This window comes from Nymphalis io, chromosome 24, assembly GCF_905147045.1.
Source record: "Nymphalis io chromosome 24, ilAglIoxx1.1, whole genome shotgun sequence".
NCBI lineage: Eukaryota > Metazoa > Arthropoda > Insecta > Lepidoptera > Nymphalidae > Nymphalis > Nymphalis io.
The window spans coordinates 2,698,496-2,721,905 of record NC_065911.1 but is presented as its reverse complement, the minus strand read 5'-3'; the positions used below and the strand labels follow the sequence as shown (position 1 = coordinate 2,721,905).

The 23,410-nt window shown below is 34.5% G+C and overlaps 1 protein-coding gene across 4 annotated transcripts in view; it reads right to left on the bottom strand.

Moving 5' to 3' along the window:
- LOC126777793 (filamin-A) overlaps positions 1-19,800 on the bottom strand; it is an 88,778-nt gene extending 68,978 nt beyond the window's left edge. For 2 of the 4 annotated variants that reach the window (XM_050500919.1, XM_050500922.1), the window contains exon 1: positions 19,635-19,800. The gene's annotated coding sequence lies outside the window, so the exon portion shown is untranslated. Of the gene's footprint in view, positions 1-1,712; positions 1,842-19,634 lie in introns of those variants that run through there. The other 2 variants (XM_050500917.1, XM_050500921.1) reach the window with 1 other exon arrangement.
- Between the last annotated feature and the right edge of the window lie 3,610 nt (positions 19,801-23,410).

Genomic DNA, 23,410 nt, shown 5'->3' with positions numbered 1-23,410 from the left:
AATCGTTGAAGTGGCACAGTGTGCTCCTCTAAATGTTACGGCCATGCCTGGTCAGCCTTTAGCTATGCCGCTGCTTCCATAAACTAATAATTGCATAGATAAGACAGGTATTTAGGTAATTTGAATCTATGTGGTTTAATAATAGCAAAAAGTTTCTGTGTTTATTTATTTTCCAAATTGACTGTATTACACCACCAAATAGAAAACGATTTCGCGTCAAATCGTTAACGCATCCCAAAACCTAATTAAAAATATTTTTTTAGCTGTAAATATTTCTTGTATATTTTACATCTGTAATGATGTATGACAAATTATCCTTCTATCTGTCTGTCTTTAACCGAACTTTCATGTTTGCTAATTATGTAGACATAAATATTTCTTTTTTTACGTGACTGGTGACACAGAGCTAGATGTTGAATTGTAAAGTTGTTATTTTTTTAATGAAATTTTGTCCTAGCTAAGGATAGAATTACTATTTCTATTTAATATATTATAATTTAAAGTATAGGCCTTTTTAATTTGTAATAAAAGAAAGCCATAGTTGCTATACTAAGAATTCCCTCAAGATCGTTTACATTGTTATTAGTATAAGCAATATACCAATGTAATATTAAATGTGCTATCATATAATGTGTTATAAACTCAATTCTAATTCAAATGCAGAAATTTGACAATATAATTCAATTGCAGTACAGAAAGTGATTTGGGATTATTATTTGTAACTATTTATTTTTATAATTATCGTTTTATTTTATGTGAAAATATATTAATATTTAATTTATAATAATCGCATAATATCTACATAAACAAAAAATTATATATTGCAATGATCTACAAGGAGACTAATTTAATTTTATTATAAAAATCACTAAATTTTTAACAACGTGCATAATGGTGTTGAAATTCTGAAAATTAATCACCCGTCGACAGCTATTACAGCTGACAAGTTTATTTGACAGGTGGCGAAAGGTCGGCCATTTTGAATACCCTTTTGTTCTTCATCATTTTGTTCTTTGACAATTATTGAAGTAGATAATTATCAAAAGTATCTATAATGTTATTATTGTTATTGAAACAAAAAAGTTACCGCTTATTTTTTTCTCAACAAATATTATTTGAACCTTTTTTTTAAAAAAATATTGTATTGCAACGTGACGTTTTAATGTATAATATTAGAGTCAATTTAATTTAAAATGTATTTAAGACTCAACCAATCTGAATTTAATTTATTCATTGGGTTTATTTTCTTCATCCATAAATTTTGATGCGTAATAAAAAAAAGTAGGAAAAGTAATAAAGTAAATTTATAAAAATATTGCGTTTGGAACATCGTGGGCCGTTAATATATAAACTTAAATTGTTTGCCTACGAAGCTATTTTAGTAGACAATCGCTTAATGCTATCAGATTACAAAGAGAATTTCTAAAATATATTTTTCGTTTGTATATTTGCCAACTTAAATATCATATTAAGTGTCCGCTATAACATATTTATTTACGTTTCAATATTTACCATCTTCGGAAAATACATTTTATCAATATTAGTTAATTGAATAAATTGCAAATAACTTGCGAATCAATTTGGTGTATTTAACAAAACGCATTATATTGTAAAATATTTTAAACGCCTATATTTCATTTAAAGCAAGCATAATCGTACTTATTCGTTATCCCTAATTTCTAGATTAAAAAAAAAAAAAAAACTCAACTTACCGCGTTATTGTATGCACAGCACAAAACACTAAAACATAAGACTATCCGCTACACTACGACTAACTACGCGGTAAGAATTGTAAGTCTACACGTCTTCTGGTAATATAGGTCTGAAATATTCTATCCCACGTGTCGGTGTTTGCTGAGGAAACTCGCCACTCTATAAATATAGCTTGGATCGCTTTGAAATTCGATGTTAACACACACTTTATGGGGTCGCTGATTTCCATATACGAGTACGTGCATATTATATATCCATAGAGCCATATGCTTCCTAACAATAATATTTTTTTAATCTTTGATGTTATAATATGATAGTAGAATTAATATATGCAAATAAATTTCATGTTTATTGTATCCGCAATGCCCATGTATTTCTCGGATGATGAACATTCTGCAATCTGTGTCTCCACTTGGAAGCTATGTAACAGTTTAACTATTACGTTTTTGTTCTGGCTATTTTTATATAACACACCATATCTTACTTGAATAAGATACTCATTTCTAATAAGTAAAAATATTTATTTTATGTTGTCATGTAGTGTAGCAAAGTAAATAACGTCAATAATTATATTTTTAACACATCAAATTTTTTTTAAACTTAAAAAAAATGTTTGAAAACGCTTATATCTCAGAATTTACCAGACCGACTAAAAAAATATTTCTGCTTTAGATTGGTCATGTTTTGCGAAATGCATGTTTCTATTAGAGAAACAAGCACTTCCATATAATATACAGATAATTAAAACATAAAAAAACATAAAGCAATAATGTTAAAGTCTTATAATGCAAATATTACAAATAATAATTAAATATTAAAATAAAACCTATAACATTTTTAAGTCATCAAAATAACCAACAACAACAACAGCCTGTGAATGTCCCACTGCTGGGCTAAAGGCCTCCTCTATCTTTTTTTAGGCGAAGGTAGCTTATTCCACCACGCTGCTCCAGTAACGGTTGGTGGAATACACATGTGGCAGAATTCAGTGAAATTAGACACATACAGGTTTCTTCACGATGTTTCCCTTCACCGTGAAACACGAGATGAATTATAATCACAAATTAAGCACATGAAAATTCAGCGGTGCTTGCCCGGGTTTGAACCCACGATCATCGGTTAAGATTCACGCGTTCTTACCACTGGGCCATCTCGGCTTTTTAACCAACAAACAACACGGGAGAGTAAATAAACAATGTGCTACCTGAAGTTTTTCTATATTATTGTATTGACATTAAATACATACGCTACGACGGCATGGAGGCAAGCCAGTAACATTTTACTTGGTGGTAGGGCTTTGTGCAAACCCGTTTCGGTAGGTACCACACTATTATCACATATTCTACCGTCAAATAGCAATACTACAATATAGTATTGCTATTTGACGGTATATATATAGCAATACTATGATGTATTCCGGTTAAAAAGGTGAGTAAGCCATTGTAAATATTTACGGCGCAAATATCTAAGGACGGTGGTGACCACTTCACATCAGGTGGTCCATCAGCCCATCCTTATATATATATAATAATAATAATAATGTCCTTCAGACTGATTTCGGCCACGGCAGCCAATCTCAAGAGAGATTAGCCAACTGCGCAGAATACTACACTGTAATATCTATAGTGCACAAGTGTGTGCACAAACAAAGGTGCACTCTCTATTCCCTACCGTACCGTAACCGTAACAGCCTGTGAATGTCCCACTGCTGGGCTAAAGGCCTCCTCTCCTCTTTTTGAGGAGAAGGTTTGGAGCTTATTCCACCACGCTGCTCCAATGCGGGTTGGTAGAATTCACATGTGGCAGAATTTCAGTGAAATTAGACACATGCAGGTTTCCTCACGATGTTTTCCTTCACCGTAAAGCACGAGATGAATTATAATCACAAATTAAGCACATGAAAATTCAGTGGTGCTTGCCCGGGTTTGAACCCACGATCATCGGTTAAGATTCACGCGTTCTTACCACAGGGCCATCTCGGCTTATCTATTCTCTAACTTTTATAATCAGATGGGATCCGACACGACCGGAAAGAGTTCAGGCGCAGGACCAACGGCTTTACGTAATTTCCGATGCACGGGAGTGTACACTACTGGCTGCTGCTGAGAATTTTCGACAGAAAAACTCAATAACTTTTATTAGCCCGACCCAGGATTTGAACCCAGGATCTCCGGTTCACTAAATCAACGAGGCAGATACATATATACCTATATTAAAAAAGAAGGTAAAGGAAGTTTGGAGCTCATTCCACTACGCTGCTCCAATGCGGGTTGGTTGAAAACCTTCTCCTCAAAAAAAGAGAGGGGGCTTTAGCCCAGCAATGGGACATTCACAGGCTGTTACTTTTACTGTCACTTTTATAAAAAGAAAAAAAAAGTGTAACCGCGCTGAGCAGCTAGCTGTATTATATCATGTATTGTTTTTTCTTATTATACATATAGGTATATGTCAGAAGGGGATATCGACCTAAATAAATAATAAACTAGCTAACATATAATTGCTTTGCAAACGTGAATATCCTATGCATCATTTTAATTGCTAAAATTACAAGCAGAAAATCCAATCTCTTATTCTTGGTAACACGTAAATATTAGTGTTGAATTAATCCAGAGATTGATGGCGTATCAAAGTGATGTAAACAAGGCTGAGTACATAAACTCCAATAGTACATTTTGTCTGAGTGGGAAGGACGAGGAATAGATTTTGATTGATTTTCCATAGCAACAACGATTATGGCATTTTTCTTAACTATAAATAGCGTTCTGATTGAAACTGTGTAAAGGTTTCCCATTTTGAATACAGGAACGTTATGTTAATCAAATATTTAATCTGCTACGCTATTTCTAAGCGAATTTAAAATGTCCAGCGTAGACAACCATTCTCAAGGACAATTCGAAAAGACCGGAATAAGTTAATGTTTTGGACAAGCTTTACTTTACCCAAAAATATCTGAAACTGCGCTGACATTATTGAAGTATTCTTTTGTTTTATAAGCAGTCATAATTATAACCTTCGTTATAAAGTAGAAAGTAATCTCCTCATATAAGGAATTCCTTCAATTCGGACATGCTTGCGAAAAGAATTCCTTATATGAGGAGATTATTTTCGACAAAGCATGTCTGAATTTTGCGTATCAGTATTAGAATCAGCGTTATAATAATATGTAACAAACTGTGAATGTCCCACTGCTGGGCTAAAGGCCTCCTCTCCCTTTTTGAGGAGAAGGTTTGGAGCTTATTCCAACACGCTGCTCCAATGCGGGTTGGTGGAATACACATGTGGTAGAATTTCAGTGAAATTAGACACATGCAGGTTTCCTCACGATGTTTTCTTTCACCGTAAAGCACAAGATGAATTATAGTCACAAATGAAACGCATGAAAATTCAGTGGTGCTAGGCCGGGTTTGAATCCACGATCATCGGTTAAAATTCACGCGTTGTTACCACTGGGCCATCTCGGCTTTTTAATACGAATTATTTTAAAGCTAGTACTTTAGTACTACTAATGTTTTATTATTAAACTTTATATTTATTATAATTATTATGTACGTGTGTGTCACTGAACCCCTCCCGAACGTCTGGACCGATTTTGATGAAATTGTATGTGTACATTTGAATGGGTCGCCGGATGGTTTAGATTGGACCTGGTAGGTGGCGTTTTATATACGACTATTGTTAGTTACAGCTGACTGCACAATTTTATAAACCAAACCTTACGCAAAAAAAGAAATCACATACACATGCTATAAATTCTTGGTTTTTTTAAATTACAAGCAATCACCGCTTTTATTACGTAATAATATAAATTAAAACTAGACTTTATTATGTTTGCTTCTTCAGTGTTTTATCGAACAGTTTAATATGTTAATAAAACTTGTGAACAATTTCTACGTACCTAATTTATACATACATATATAAATATATACATAGTATTCTAATTGTTAATGTGTACTTTTGAAACAATATATAACGTTAAAACAAAAAAAGATTTATCTTTCTTTAAAAACTTTAACAATTCTATTTCAAATTGAAGCAAAATTAAACTTGTAACTATAAGCGTGTCATACAAAAATTGTACGTAAATTATTCGATGTAATGCAGAACAGACACAGGATGATGACAGTAAATTATAAAACTATTACTTGACCATCTGGTCTGTTATTTTAAATATAATTCTAGTTCAATATTAATTCGGCTCAGTCGGTGAATATTTGGAATACTCTAGTCGAAATCAATGAAACTTCGAAGAAAAATTTTTAATACTCAAACGTTTATATGTTTAGAATTTAATAATGCAAAATAATTAACAATAAATCTCATCGTATTATTGTTTATTGATTTTTTTGTCGCAGAAACCTTACGAGCTAATTTACGTTTCTTTTTGCCCGAAGTTACACTGACTCACTCTTCAAACTAGAACACAATATTAGATATTTCTGTTTGGCGGTAGAATATCTGATGAGAACCACCAAGTAAATGTATGATTCTATCCTGATAATCCATTAACACAGTTAACTTCACACTTTAATTATTCTCAAACAAATATAAACAATATCATTACAAGCATTTTCAATAGTAGTATAATATATATTTTTTATATTTTATATAAGTATAACATTGATTGATTATTTGTGAGAAATAAATTGGATACATTCACTAATTCTATTGCAAATAATGGAACGAACTTACTTTATTGTTTTGTACTGGGGAATTACCAAATGAAAGAAATGAATTATCCATATTCACACTCCTAGGCATAAATGTTTATTATTTTAAATGTAAAAATATATTATGATTCTCGTTGTTCTGTCAGATTGATTGTGCTTAAATCCAGGGATTTAGTTAAGTTATCGATTTTTCTATTATTTCCCAGTGATAGCCTGGAATTTTAAACTAATCATTGTTAACACTTTAGTTTTCGGAAAGAATTTCAGATTGCATATACTTGGGATTGATAATAGAATAGAGATTGCACTTGTGTTTGCAAACACACTTATGCACTATAATGTATCTGTGCAGTTGTCTAGTATCCGCTTAGAATGAATCTTCAATGTAATCGATCAAGATAATAAAGATACGTAATATATAATTTAATATTACAATACATTCCAAATTATATCACTATGCCCAAAAACTTGAACCTTGAAAGTTGACGAGGTTAAGTAAGTGCTAGTTATTTTCTATGAATATCGGAATTTCCATTTAACATCCGGTGAGGACGTGACTGTTAAATGGGATCATTTAAAGTTTTTAATAATCAAAGTAATTAAGATTAATAAATCCTAATAATTAGTACGTTCCTGAATATTATGTATTCTTAAAATATGTATTGTATTTGTTTGCGTGTCATAATTCGTGTCGCTTCTGAGCGGATCCGGACTGTGCCAAGCAAAACAATTTATCCTTTACTTTGTATGTCTGTATTTACATACTCAATGCTCTAAGTCACGGCCCTCTAAAATATACTCCGGTCTATTGTAATAAACGATATTATAATACAGACAAAGTTGAGAAACAGAGAAAAAGATTTGTTGAAAAGAGCAAAACCACATTAACTATAGGCATTTTAAAAGGACAAAAATAAAATGTATATTAGACAAAGAATGAAATTTCTATTAGCTAAAATTTTCCAACAATTTTTTAAAAAACTCTTTGGAAGAATGCTTATCGTTGAAATTGTCGTTTAAAAACACATTATGTAACAATTGTCTTTCCAAAACCCAAAACTTTACTTAGAAGAATATGTTCGCTACGCTTGTTTATTTTATTTTATATATTTGTTTCTTTTTTCCTTTTAAACTAAGCCCTTACAGTTTATTTTCCACTATGCAATTGCTTAAAATTGATAATTTTAGAGTTATATTTCACATCTTACTCATCCGCAACCTTCGCCAGCAATATCGGATATTATTGGTCAGTCAGACGGATGAATGGTTGTACATAAACATTTTTATCGTCATTATTAATATCGATCCAGCATAAAACAATCATCGGCGGAAATAATCAAAGCGAAGCTTCAATATTAAGGCTCGTGAGTTTTACTCGTCTTCTTAACCTTTTATAATTTATTTACATTATCACTAATAAACAGTTTTCTTCAACACAAATACTATATTATGAGCCGAATTTGATTGGCCAAAAACATTGATGCATTATGAGAAGACGTTAAATATATGTATATATATAGAAACCTTTTTAAAAATAAACTGCAGTATAAAAGAAGGTAGATACGTTTTGTTTTGACAAATAGCTTGTCCGTAGTCCGTATGTCCGTCTTGTAATTCGTATTTTATTTCTTCATGCTATTTCGTTTATTTATTTATTAATAAAATTTTGTCCAGAGGGTGGATCTACCAGTTATCTGTCCGATAGCTGGTTGGAATCACTACGGGTACGCGACCCCGGACTGCTCTAGCTACTAGTGTCACATTCCTGTATCTTCCGTGATCACAGTATCCTCCCCCCTCTCCTTGATACGCTGTTTCCCAAAATTATCCCAGCGTCACGCCAAAGAAGAAGGAAAACTAATATTAAACCCGGAGCGGTGCCTCCGTTTAGGCGTAAGCCAGTCACCTGCGGCCAAACCAGCACCACACGTATTGACTCGTCATTCCTGCGGATCCTGCTGGGGAGGAGGAGAGGGTGGCATGGGTACTGGGCAAGCCCGTGTTGCCATAAAGTCGCCTGGCCCAGGCGTAGCAGCATCCACGGAGAGGACACTTCGCTCACCTGTCTTGCAGGTGGAAAACAACACGGAGAGTGGCAGTCACCGGTTATAAGTCAGCACGAATAGGCGTAAGTGCGGACGCCAGGGGCCACTCTTGACAGTAGAAGGATCCATCGTAGATCCATTGATCAGTTACCGCCTGCTTTAAGTCGGGCAGCCCCCGATCAATAAGGTACTGATCCGCCTCAGCGTTAACTTGTTCCGCCTGGGTGAACGGAACACAAGCCTTACAGCTAGACGTTGACGCTGTGACATTAACCACCTGCTCAAAGGAACAAAAATCCCAAAACCCACACCATCGCTGCTTACATGCGCTTTGCGACATGGAATGTCCGAACGATGAGGACAAGCTTCCCGAACACCTACGGAAGCTCCGATTGCGCCCAAGAACTGCGCAAAACTTACAGTATCGACGTGGAGCTTACAAGGCTCAATATTGATATTGTAGCCTTACAAGAGACCAGAACTGAAGACGAAGGGTCTTTGCGTGAAGCTAACTACACTTTTTACTGGAAGGGCAAGAGTTCCTTGGAAACACGAGAGCATGGTGTAGGTTTCGCGGTTCGAAACCATCTCATCAACGCCATAGAAACACCTGTAGGCGTTTCCGAGCGAATTATGGTCTTGCGTCTAAACACAAAAAGCGGCTTTGTCACGCTAATTTCCGCCTACGCACCGACGCTTAGTTCAAAACCCGAGACCAAGGATCAATTCTACGGCCAGCTCGATGAGACAGTGCGCAGGGTAAATCCAACTGACAGACTGCATATTTTGGGTGACTTTAATGCCCGCGTCGGTCAGGGCACATCAGCCTGGCCTGAATGCCTCGGTGCACACGGCATAGGGAAGCTTAACGACAACGGACAACGACTGTTGGAGTTTTGCTCAAGGCACCAGCTGTGTGTTACCAACACCTTTTTTAAAGGCAAAATGATGCGGAAAGTCTCGTGGATGCACCCTCGATCTAAACACTGGCACCAATTAGACCTTGCTCTTACAAGAAGGAGGGATCTACGGGAAACGCTCCACACGCGGGCGTTTCACAGTGCCGATTGTGACACCGATCACAGCCTCGTTGCTACTAAAGTCCGACTTGTCCCTAGAAGAGTCCATTCTTCCAAGCCACCCGGTCGTAAAAAGATAAATCTTTTCAAGACTCGTGACATGGAAGTAGTGGAGTCATTTGGGGAACTCGTCCGCGAAGAAGTTGCAACTTGGGATAGTACGGCATCAGCGCGAGTCGAATGGGAAAAAGTCAAGTCTCTTCTCACTGACACTGCAGGCAAGATTTTTGGCTATCAAAAGGCAAAATCTTACGACTGGTTTCAAGAAAACGAGGAGCACTTACTTCCCTTGATTGACTCGAAACGCCAAGCCGCTTTAAATTTTCGCCTTAACCCTTGCGATGCGACGCGTAAAGATCTCACGAAGGCAAAAGCCTCACTCCAGCGTAGCACGCGCTTCTTTGTAAATGCGTATTGGACAGAGCTTTGCCAAAGCATCCAAGCGTGCGCAAACGCGGGGGATATTGGCGGGGTGTACGCGGGCATCAAAAGAGCTCTTGGACCTACTCCAAAAAAGACGGCACCTCTCAAGGAAACCGACGGTTCTGTTATAACAGACAGCACCCGTCAGATAGCACGATGGGTAGAATACTACAAGGGGCTCTACTCGTGCCCAGTGGATATTCAGCCAGAACCAATGGAGCTTGTCCCGAATCTGGCAACTTGGCACGAGCTAGACGTTGCACCCACAGTAGAGGAACTTTATCTGGCCGTCAAGAAGCTCAAATGCGGAAAGAGCCCCGGAAAAGACGATGTTGTCACCGAAGTCGTCAAGCTTGAGTGCCTCTTGCCCATCCTTCATAACCACCTGGCTAAGTGCTGGGAAGAAAACTACGTCCCTCAGGATATGCGAGATGCTAACATCGTCACTCTTTACAAAGGCAAAGGCGATCGTGGCGACTGCAACTGTTACCGCGGTATATCTCTTCTTAGCATCGTCGGTAAAGCCTTTGCCAGGGCCATTTTAGGCAAACTACAAAGGCTCGCCGACCGCGTATACCCTGAGGCACAATGTGGTTTTAGGTCCCAACGGTCAACTGTCGACATGATATTTTCACTCAGACAGCTACAAGAAAAGTGTAGGGAGCAACACACCCCCCTAGTCATTGCATTTGTAGACCTAAATAAGGCTTTTGACTCCGTGAGCAGAGAGGGGTTGTACTCGGTTCTTGTCAGAATTGGATGCCCCCCAAAACTCCTAAGGATAGTGCAATCGTTCCACGAAGGTATGGAAGTCACCGTCCTGCACAATGGCAACGCATCCACGCCATTCGACGTACGCCGTGGCGTTCGTCAAGGTTGTGCACTGGCCCCCACCTTGTTCGGAATATTCTTCTCGGTGCTTCTGAAGGTTGCTTTTGGAGATGAACAGCAAGGCGTCCACTTACACACGCGAACCGATGGTAGGCTGTACAACATCTCAATGCTCAAGTCCAAACGCTACAGGGAGGACCTATTTGTAGATAGTCTCCTCTTCGCTGACGACGCTGCCTTCGTTGCTCATGACCAAACTCAACTCCAGAGTCTAATGGACAAATTTGCCAGAGCGTGTGACCTCTTCTCAATGTCCATAAACTGCAAGAAGACCGTTATTTTAGCGCAAGGATGTTTAGAGCAACCAGTCATCTTGCTTAACGGCGCACCTTTACAGGTGGTTAACAAATTTTGCTACCTTGGGTCACATTTGTCAAGCAATCTCTCGCTTGATGCAGAGATCGACTTCCGCATCGGCAAAGCAGCCTCTATGTTCGGGAGGCTCTGTTCAAGGGCTTGGGATAACAGACACCTTACGGTAAAAACGAAAATGCTTGTTTACCAATCATGTGTCCTAAGCACACTCTTGTATGGAGCAGAAACGTGGACAACGTACGTAAAACAAGAACGCCGACTAAACACATTTCACTTGCGCTGTCTTCGGAACATTCTGGGCATCACATGGCAGGATCGCGTGACAAACGAGTCTGTTCTAGGCAAGGCACAGCTGCCTAGCATCATGGCCATTCTAAAAAAAAAACGGTTACGGTGGCTGGGACACGTGCATCGAATGGAGCAGACCCGTCTTCCAAGGCAAATACTACTGGGAGAGGTTGTGGATGCAAAGAGGTCTGTTGGGCGGCCTATGCTCCGTTACAAAGATTGCGCTAAGCGTGATATGGTTGCGTTTAACATCCCTAGCAATCGATGGGAGGAACTTGCAGAGGACCGTGCCAAGTGGCGACGCCTTATTCACGAAGGTCAATCAAAGCATGACAATGACTGGTTTAAACTACTAAAAGAAAAACGCACTAGGCGTTATGAGCGGGCTTCAAACCCCCGCCCATCTGGGGGCGCATACACTTGTCGGAAGTGCGGCCGGAGGATCCTCTCTCGCATTGGTCTTTTCAGTCATGAACGCAAGTGCCTTCGCGATGCCGCTTAAATCATCTGTCAAAGATGCAGAGGCCTATATATATAATATAAATTATTAATTTATCAAAATGATAAATACTAAATCTTAATCTAAATTCAATAGAAATACTAAATCTACATTATTATTTCTAGATATCTTAAATATACATAGCTTTCGAAATCATTATTCGAAACAGCTGTTCCGAAACAGCGAACCAAGAATTCGTGACGTTGCTGAATAAAACGAATCAAGTAAAAATATCGCATTCCGTAAAGAATATCGTATCGTTAATTAATATCTCGGATGGCTCACTGTTATTTATAGATTAATATCTCGTCTTAGTAACGTGACACGACTGCGATGACGGATTTAAGTTTAATGGTCCACCGTTTTTTATTATAATATACCGAGGCGGACGGATAAATGGGCCACCTGATGTAAGTGGTCACCACTGCCTATAGACATTGGTGATGTAAGAAATATTAACCATTACTTACATCGCCAATGTGCCACCAATCTTGGAATCTACGATGTGATGTCCCTTGTGCTTGTAGTTACTCACTCACTCACCCTTCATATCGGAACACAATATTTATTGCTGTTTGGCGGTAGAATATCTGATGATTAGATGACCTACCAACCTACCCAGACTTACTACGCCTACCACCAAATATTAAATATATAAAGATTATTTGTATGCGAACTGTGTCAGTTATAATACATACAGTATATCTAATAATTTACTTATATGTCTGTCTATCATAGATATATGCTTAAGTATTTTTATCATATTTATCAAAAACAGCTGAAATTGCTCAAACAGCATCTTAACAGGGGAATCGTGAATTCGAGCTACCTTTTGTAGAGTTTGCACATACTTTCAAATAGATTTGTTATTGAAATTTTTCATTGTGTTTATAATTTATCTTTTGCTCGTTGGTAAATGAAAACATTGTAAGAACACACGCATGTGTCAGATAAAATTTTTACCGCGTGTCTATCCACAAATCGGCCCTGGATCTTGGAGGCCTTGACTTTACGTTTTGAAAACGTTTGTGTAAATAAGTACAGTGAAACTCATAGAACAAACATATTATATACCGAGTACTCTTTTATTGCTAAAACACTATAAATATCTAAAAAGATCAAAGATAACATTTGTTTTTTAATGTTTGTGACAAATGAACTAACAAAATTTTCTATATAAATAATTGCCTTTCGTACGTGTCTACGTACATCTTTTTTTTTTCATTAATTCCTTCTTAGTTAAGCTAGGACAATACATGAATGCGCGAATAGCGCGATGATTGCGGGTTCAAAAGCAAGCACTGAACTTTCATGTGCTTAATTTGAGTTTATAATTCGTCTCGTGCTCGGCGATGAAAGAATTTTTTTTAAATTTCTGCCATATATATGTAATGAAGATCACACAGATACATAAAAAATATTATAACCATACAAGCATTAATAAAAATAACCGAATATAATTATGAACTATATAGTAGCCACTCAATTATATCAACATTCTCGTTCAAGGAAGAGATCTTAGTGGATCACTTAACACGCATCCAATAAATGTCGCCCTGGATTATTTAATGCTTTCGCGTTTAATAGAGCGTTGTGACGGGTCGCGGTGTTTTATTAAACCTTTCGTTTAGTTATAACAATCGTTACTCGCGATAAGAACGCAATTTGTGATCCGTTTGTAAATGTCATGACAAAAAGAGTATGACTATTGAGAATTCATATGGATGTATTCCATTATATTAAGTGCTTCAGTTATATTTATTAGGTATTATGTAAACGGTTAAGTAAATTGCGTAGACACTCCTTGACCTAAATATTACATACTCTTTTATTTCATAGGATTATACACATATACATAGTATAATTATTTCGATTCAGAATTATAACCTACTTTATCAATTGGAAATAAGATTCATATTTAAATATATATTTTTTTAATTGTTTATAACAGAAATTAGACGTAACAATCAAAAACCATATTACCATCTCTTATAGGGATGCCAAAATGTGATCGTCAATTTGCCATGGTTATTTTCAATAGTCTATTTAATTAAAACTAATTTTTCTGGTAGGGGAATTACGCAGGACTACCCGAGTGAACACCGCTAGTTATTCTTACGTCAAAAAGCAATACCTTGTATTGTTGGATTCCGGTTTGAATGATAAGAGAGCCAGTGTCGAACTGTATAAAAAGACTTTTTCACCCAAAAATATGTACACAATATAAGTTTGCCGTGTTTCAATTGTTCTTTTTTTTCACTATTCTTTCTTTTTCAATTTTTTGTTGATCAACCAATGTTGGTCACCACATAAAATCGAACCGTTTGAACCGATTTTAAAGATTCACGTAAAGGTTACTATGTATTATAAGAAAAACGATAAATGTCATTATATCTAAATTACCTATTCGTTACATTTATATAATAATTTTCTTTTAATTCCTAACGATTGTAAAAATGGCTAAAGAAACCGGAATTACGAGTAGATGTAGTTACAACCATTATTATAATATGCAATTGCTCGTCTGCCCCAATTTATATAAAGCCAGTACTAAATACCATCGAATATTGTTGCTTAATTGTATATTTTCTAGACGAGTTATTTACGGGTATATCTGTCTGGCTGTTTATTAATTAGCGCTGAAAATGGGACGCCGAGCTCCAGTGGGTTGCACCCGGGAAGCGGTTTCCCGGAAAATTCTTAATGACGAGATAGTTCCTGTGCGACATATTTAGATTAAGATTAATAATAATAAATGGCATAATACAATTTACTTGAGATTATTTTAGTTTATTAAATGTAAGTCTTATTATTCGTAACAACTGTTCCGAAACAGCGAACCAAGAATTCGTGACGTTGCTGAATAAAACGAATCAAGTAAAAATATCGCATTCCGTAAAGAATATCGTATCGTTAATTAATATCTCGGATGGCTCACTGTTATTTATAGATTAATATCTCGTCTTAGTAACGTGACACGACTGCGATGACGGATTTAAGTTTAATGGTCCACCGTTTTTTATTATAATATACCGAGGCGGACGGATAAATGGGCCACCTGATGTAAGTGGTCACCACTGCCTATAGACATTGGTGATGTAAGAAATATTAACCATTACTTACATCGCCAATGTGCCACCAATCTTGGAATCTACGATGTGATGTCCCTTGTGCTTGTAGTTACTCACTCACTCACCCTTCATATCGGAACACAATATTTATTGCTGTTTGGCGGTAGAATATCTGATGATTAGATGACCTACCAACCTACCCAGACTTACTACGCCTACCACCAAATATTAAATATATAAAGATTATTTGTATGCGAACTGTGTCAGTTATAATACATACAGTATATCTAATAATTTACTTATATGTCTGTCTATCATAGATATATGCTTAAGTATTTTTATCATATTTATCAAAAACAGCTGAAATTGCTCAAACAGCATCTTAACAGGGGAATCGTGAATTCGAGCTACCTTTTGTAGAGTTTGCACATACTTTCAAATAGATTTGTTATTGAAATTTTTCATTGTGTTTATAATTTATCTTTTGCTCGTTGGTAAATGAAAACATTGTAAGAACACACGCATGTGTCAGATAAAATTTTTACCGCGTGTCTATCCACAAATCGGCCCTGGATCTTGGAGGCCTTGACTTTACGTTTTGAAAACGTTTGTGTAAATAAGTACAGTGAAACTCATAGAACAAACATATTATATACCGAGTACTCTTTTATTGCTAAAACACTATAAATATCTAAAAAGATCAAAGATAACATTTGTTTTTTAATGTTTGTGACAAATGAACTAACAAAATTTTCTATATAAATAATTGCCTTTCGTACGTGTCTACGTACATCTTTTTTTTTTCATTAATTCCTTCTTAGTTAAGCTAGGACAATACATGAATGCGCGAATAGCGCGATGATTGCGGGTTCAAAAGCAAGCACTGAACTTTCATGTGCTTAATTTGAGTTTATAATTCGTCTCGTGCTCGGCGATGAAAGAATTTTTTTTAAATTTCTGCCATATATATGTAATGAAGATCACACAGATACATAAAAAATATTATAACCATACAAGCATTAATAAAAATAACCGAATATAATTATGAACTATATAGTAGCCACTCAATTATATCAACATTCTCGTTCAAGGAAGAGATCTTAGTGGATCACTTAACACGCATCCAATAAATGTCGCCCTGGATTATTTAATGCTTTCGCGTTTAATAGAGCGTTGTGACGGGTCGCGGTGTTTTATTAAACCTTTCGTTTAGTTATAACAATCGTTACTCGCGATAAGAACGCAATTTGTGATCCGTTTGTAAATGTCATGACAAAAAGAGTATGACTATTGAGAATTCATATGGATGTATTCCATTATATTAAGTGCTTCAGTTATATTTATTAGGTATTATGTAAACGGTTAAGTAAATTGCGTAGACACTCCTTGACCTAAATATTACATACTCTTTTATTTCATAGGATTATACACATATACATAGTATAATTATTTCGATTCAGAATTATAACCTACTTTATCAATTGGAAATAAGATTCATATTTAAATATATATTTTTTTAATTGTTTATAACAGAAATTAGACGTAACAATCAAAAGCCATATTACCATCTCTTATAGGGATGCCAAAATGTGATCGTCAATTTGCCATGGTTATTTTCAATAGTCTATTTAATTAAAACTAATTTTTCTGGTAGGGGAATTACGCAGGACTACCCGAGTGAACACCGCTAGTTATTCTTACGTCAAAAAGCAATACCTTGTATTGTTGGATTCCGGTTTGAATGATAAGAGAGCCAGTGTCGAACTGTATAAAAAGACTTTTTCACCCAAAAATATGTACACAATATAAGTTTGCCGTGTTTCAATTGTTCTTTTTTTTCACTATTCTTTCTTTTTCAATTTTTTGTTGATCAACCAATGTTGGTCACCACATAAAATCGAACCGTTTGAACCGATTTTAAAGATTCACGTAAAGGTTACTATGTATTATAAGAAAAACGATAAATGTCATTATATCTAAATTACCTATTCGTTACATTTATATAATAATTTTCTTTTAATTCCTAACGATTGTAAAAATGGCTAAAGAAACCGGAATTACGAGTAGATGTAGTTACAACCATTATTATAATATGCAATTGCTCGTCTGCCCCAATTTATATAAAGCCAGTACTAAATACCATCGAATATTGTTGCTTAATTGTATATTTTCTAGACGAGTTATTTACGGGTATATCTGTCTGGCTGTTTATTAATTAGCGCTGAAAATGGGACGCCGAGCTCCAGTGGGTTGCACCCGGGAAGCGGTTTCCCGGAAAATTCTTAATGACGAGATAGTTCCTGTGCGACATATTTAGATTAAGATTAATAATAATAAATGGCATAATACAATTTACTTGAGATTATTTTAGTTTATTAAATGTAAGTCTTATTATTCGTAAATGGACATCTATTCTGATTCATCTTATCTGATTATATTAAAGAACATTATATAAGGAAATATATTCAACTGCATGCATGTTAAATTATATTTATAGCGAAAACAAAAACGCAAAAAAACAATTTGTCCACAGAATCAATTCTTTTGCTGGCATAATTAGGTGACCATATAACCGAGCTATGTTCTACAACACTACGAATAAATTATTGGTATAGGTATGATATAAATAAATAAATACACTATTGGGACTTTAAGACTTCTCGTGTTTCTATCGAACAAATCTGTATCCTTTCTACATTATGTAATCATAATGGTGTTTGAAGATAAAGCAATACATACAAGATTACCTACGTCCAGAATCCAGATCCTTTCCTGCAGATTTACGAGAAAGCTTTATTCGTTTAAGGTAATCAAACAAAACTTTGTTTGTTCTCTGTTATTAAGAAAATATTTGTTATAGCTACAGGCACAAGAGACATAACCTAGGGAAGATTGGTGGCGCATTGGCGATGTAAGGAATGATTAATATTTCTTAAAGCGTCAATGTCACCCATCAGTTAGCCTATTTGCCAGTCCGCCTAACTAAGATAAATACATTTCAAAAAATTATTGTATGTACGACCTAGAACAGTCTTTATAGAGAGAGACATTATTAACTAAGGTTAAGCTAAAGACCATAAGAAAACAATTCCCTTGGACATTGAAAATGTAAAAAAAGAGTAATCATGCTATTGGCAACCCATTAATAGTGTATACTAATGGGAAAATGATTCCAACATTTGATATCATTGGAACTAGGTGATTTATCCCATGTGTATGTAATTACTATGCCTCTGTAATACTTCAAACGGGAACACAGTAATATAAATTGCTCCTGTTTAGCAATAGAATGAGTAATGAGTGGGTTTTACTTATCCAAGCGGCCTTGCAAAAAGGACTAAATCCAGCAAGTATAACTTAACGTTAGATAATAATGGATCGAACTTGAAACCAAAACTTAAAATGTTAATAATTTAAAGAAAGCTCAGTGTAAAATTTTTAAATTAATAGTAAATCAGATTATAATAATTCGTAATAAAAAGTACGTGCCTGCTCACACAAGTTTATAACTCTCTTTGAAACTGTCAACTGTCAAGTACCTGCAGATTGTTTATTTCGATTAATCTTAGTGGTTTTTTTCGATTTACTACATGTTGCTAATAGGCGTGTATGTTGATTTAAAACAGTAAAGCTATCTGGCACAAACTTATCTCTATACTTATTATAAGTATTCAAGCTTAAATCGTAACAAAGTTGTAAAAAGTAATAAATAAATGATTATTATTTAATGTTAAATTTGTGTCATCTTATCATTTGGTTATTTTTTTTTTTGTTTTTACACAGATTTTTTATCAAATATATAACACCTGTATAGAGTAATATGCCTAATTTCTTAATATTTTTTCAATGTATGCAGTGTAAGCCTAGGTAGTCTTCATTTAAAAAAGCTTAAGGCGACGTTAAAATTGATCAGTTGCCAAGGGATCATTGGATGTCGTTTCATATTACTGTTAATCACTCCTACCTTAATTAATTGAACAAATAGTTCTAATAAAAGATAATAATTCAATCCTATTTGAATTATAGATGACAAATAAATTTCATATTAATCTTTCGAATCATGTATCGCAAAGCTTAGAAATTTTGGCAAACCGATATCATTCGTCTGTCCTGACTACCGCTGACTAAGAGTCGAATAATGTACCGACATCCGACATTAAAATATGCATATAACAGGATTACAGATTAAAAATAATTTCCAACCTACGTGTGGAAATCACGAGCGTTTCGTACCTACTTTTATAATAACAGATTCCAAGCTAACCCGAAAATAGAAGGATTTCACTACCGATTACATCACATGTTGACATTCTCGACTCCGGTTGGACCTAAACTATATTTACTTTATATATGTATGTCTAATCGTAACTTGTATGAAATCTAGATGTTCTGCCAAACCCAATTTAATGTTTTCTGCGTAATAATCTCTGCTTAAACACATACACGAACTATTTGTCATGGAGGCCGGTCGTTTCTACGAAACACTAGCAATAAAGCACTGCTGAAAACCATACGCTGATTATTCATTTGATATTACAAAATATCGTAATTTACTTTACCCTGCTGTCATTTAAACACTTACACGATATATTTTTGGCACACAAATTATTGATTTTTTATTAAATCGTATACAAATCACTTACTTCCAATTTCAAAAAGTTGTCGGTATAGATGGCGGGAACTCGAGAAAGCGCGGGAAAGATTGAGCGTTCGGAAACGCAATGCAGATTATCTATTCAACCTTTGATAAAAAATATAAACTTAATTTATTTATTTTGTTAATAAAAAAATCCAGCTGGAGTTTTTATCGCGAGTGTTTACCCAGCCAGAGAACATACGTGACTAAACCAGTTTCACGTGCCTTAAAGTAAATTTTAGGTGGCTGGGTGAAAATGTATGTGATGTATTTTGGAACACGTAAATCTTGGAATCATTTTCCACTTGCATCGAATTATAATACGATGAACTCGGGAAATAATTACATAAACGACACTTATATATGAGTTCCTTAATGAAGTGTTTCACTAAATTCATATCCACCATCTTTGCCTTTGGATTAAAAGATCAATATTTATGAGGATATTTTCCGTAATTTTACCGATGAAATTGTAGTCACCGAATAATGTTTAAGGGATTAAAAGGTCAAACGAATACAAACAAATTTATTATTATAACTAAAGCTTACACATTACGTATACAAATTACAGACTATTAAAACAAAATTATTTCAAGTAATTTTTGGATTCTTCTAATTAAAAAGGTTTTTAATTATAACAAGAATGTCATTTGACACTTCGCATTAAACTGGATATTTTAGAATATGTATCACGAATTGTTTAAGTGGTCCAGGCTTAAGATTAAAATAGAATATCATATAATTGAGATGTTTGCCAAGATACGAACCGCAACTTGTCGCTTAGGATAGCAACTTTTTACCCACTAAATCATGCGTTTTCTCGATATATAACAGACCAGTGTACAATTCAGATCTATTGTTAACAGAAATCCGTGATCCTTCATATAATAAACTTTAAAACGCACTCAGTGCCAGTAGTACTGATAATATGAATACTTTTAATCATCGTATAGGCATGAAAATAAACTAGGAAGCTCCATACTATAATAGGCAACAATGGCCTAGGGTCAAGGGGCCTAGCCATGCGAGGGTCTCACCCAACGAAACATAAAATAATTTTACTATAACCGTTTCGGAATGGAGGATGCTCATAGATCAAAGTGCCCAGGGGCCTTTAATCTCTAAATCCGGGCCTGGTATGAGTATTACAAAAATCCTATTTAACATTTAAAAAAATGTAGATATTAGCAAATGTAAGTACGTATTAATTGATGGATAACTATAGGTACCTATTATTACTGGCTAACTGTATCATCTTTGGCTGCATGGTTTATCGGCCGCTAGCGTGATTAACCTTAGGTAGTTGCTTATATTTTATTTTACCTTTACCTTTTTTACATAAGATGATGATGATGCAGGTTCAAATTAAGTTCATACTCGTTAGTGCTGAATTCATATCGTGCTTATAATATTGTTAGGTAATCTTATATATATTAAGAAGTTAGTGACATTGTTAATCCAGCTTTGCTTTATTTAGCCCTAGGGCATTTGTTTGTTATTTTTGGTAACGTATTAAAAAGCTTAATGGCGTCTCACAATAAAATTGTTAAATTAAATTTTAGTAGAATGATAAAAAACAAATCTATAATTAAAAATTTTAACAAGAACACCTTCGGTCGCGAAAAAAAAAATAACTTTATTGTTGAGTTTGATATTTTTGTTAATTACTTTATAACCAATATTAAATTTCAGTATAAAAATGACCTAGAACTTCGTCGTATAATAATTTTACTGTTACAGTCCGACAAGGATATTTTGGCACGTGGCCAAAATCGGAATTATTATTATCGACATCTTGTCAAGTGTCATATTTTAATAGCCGTTGCAAACGATAAGTGATACCATATCTAATTGGAAATCCTAAATTCCCATTCATAGTAACTGATGGACTGTATTTTGAAATATAAAATATAACAGTAGGTATATTGTGCATTCCTCCGTCGCTTACTTACAAAAAATGCCCAAAGCATCATCCAGTATTTTAGATACATTTTAGAGATAAATAAGAAAAACAAGGATCTTTCCTTGTTTTTTTTGTTGGATAATTTTAATATTGATATATAGTATAGTGAAGAAGTGATGTGAATGAAGGCTTGCGACCATTTTATTTCAATAATATAGAACAATTATAGCAAATTACCGAAATACACTGGGATTTTCTTGATATAAATCATTGCCTAGCCATAATAATGCATTTTAAAGCTACATTTAACAATAGTTAAAGATCTTTGTTTCAGTAGAAGATATTAAATATTAAGAATAGTGGTTAGAATAAATAATGAGTAAAGTTATAAGGCCTCTATTAAGCTGATTTTAAAAAAGTTGCAGCTTTTATATTCGACTGTGATGGTTTCCTCATTCTATATTCTTCATTTTTCTCTATTCTTCCTACTCCTATTTTTGGGAAACATGGATACTATTCCTGATTTAGATCGATTCCCTCAAAAGAAAGCAAATTTTATTAATTGCAACTGCGCCATGTCAGGCTGTCAATATCATTGGAATGCCACAAAATATCAAGATCCTTGTCGCACTATTTATCTCGTAGAAAGAAAAACTAATGGACGCAATGACGACTTCTCACTTACACAAGAAAGGGAACAAAAATTACGTTACAAATAGTTTAGACAGAGATAGAATTATTAAACATTTTGTCCCTTATCGTGTAATCAGTTTTATCAAGGTCGGCTACTCAAGTAGCGAAACAAACGTGAGAGTTCGTGTCTTATTTTTAAGTTAGAAAACAATTCTAATCTAGTGAATAGACAGAGAAACAGTCCTTATATTATATCGAAGGTTATACAATGGTGCATTTTCGTATTATTTCATGTTAAAACGATAGCAAGAAGAAAATTGCCAGCCTGTGTTTTCAAGCGTAATAATACGTAAATGATTACGTATGCCATAGCATGACGGAACCTTATATCGCATTAAAATCCTGAAGATAATAGGATTTTCCAGTTTTTATCATTCATATCCTATAATTATTTATCATGCAAGTCCTGCCAGCGTCAGCTAAAAAATGTCCCGATTTTAGATAAAAAATATCGACTAATGGTTCGTTATGTATAAATATATTATATTAATTTATTCGTTCACCTATTTATAATTTCCTAATGACAACATTATTTAACATTCTTCTTAAATTAATAATATTATTGTATTCCGAGTCAAGAGGTTAACATAGAAATATACGTGGCAACCATTCTTTATTAATAATTTAATTTAGTGTTTTAGATTTCAACATCTGAGGAGAATGCCAGTACCATAGTACCATATAAAAATGTTGAAGTACTATTGAAAACGGAAACAAAAACAAACAATGCAACGGTTTTTGGGTGTAGTTGGTAAACAAAAAAATATTTTAATTAAAAAAATGTATAAGAAATATTAAAAAGTAAAATTTAATAACCTTGTTTTGTTTTAATTAAATCCTGAAAATTATTTATCTCCCAAAACAGGGAATGGAATTACTACGGCAACATTGACAAACTATCTCTGTCTCAATCGCGGTTTCACGGCTCCTTGGTTTATTAGTTTCTATGTCTACGCTGTCTACGATTTAACTTAAATATCACACTAACGACATCTATTGAAAATTTTTATAATTAGAACGAGATTATTTTCTTGCCCTATAAAACTCCAATGTTACTGCACTTAATATAAATTAAAATTAACAAAACGTTGTTTTAACTATAATTTAACTATAGTTTTTGTAGATAAATATATTTAAAACACAGATTCGATTATGTATCAGTAACATGTTTATATTGAAATTAATAA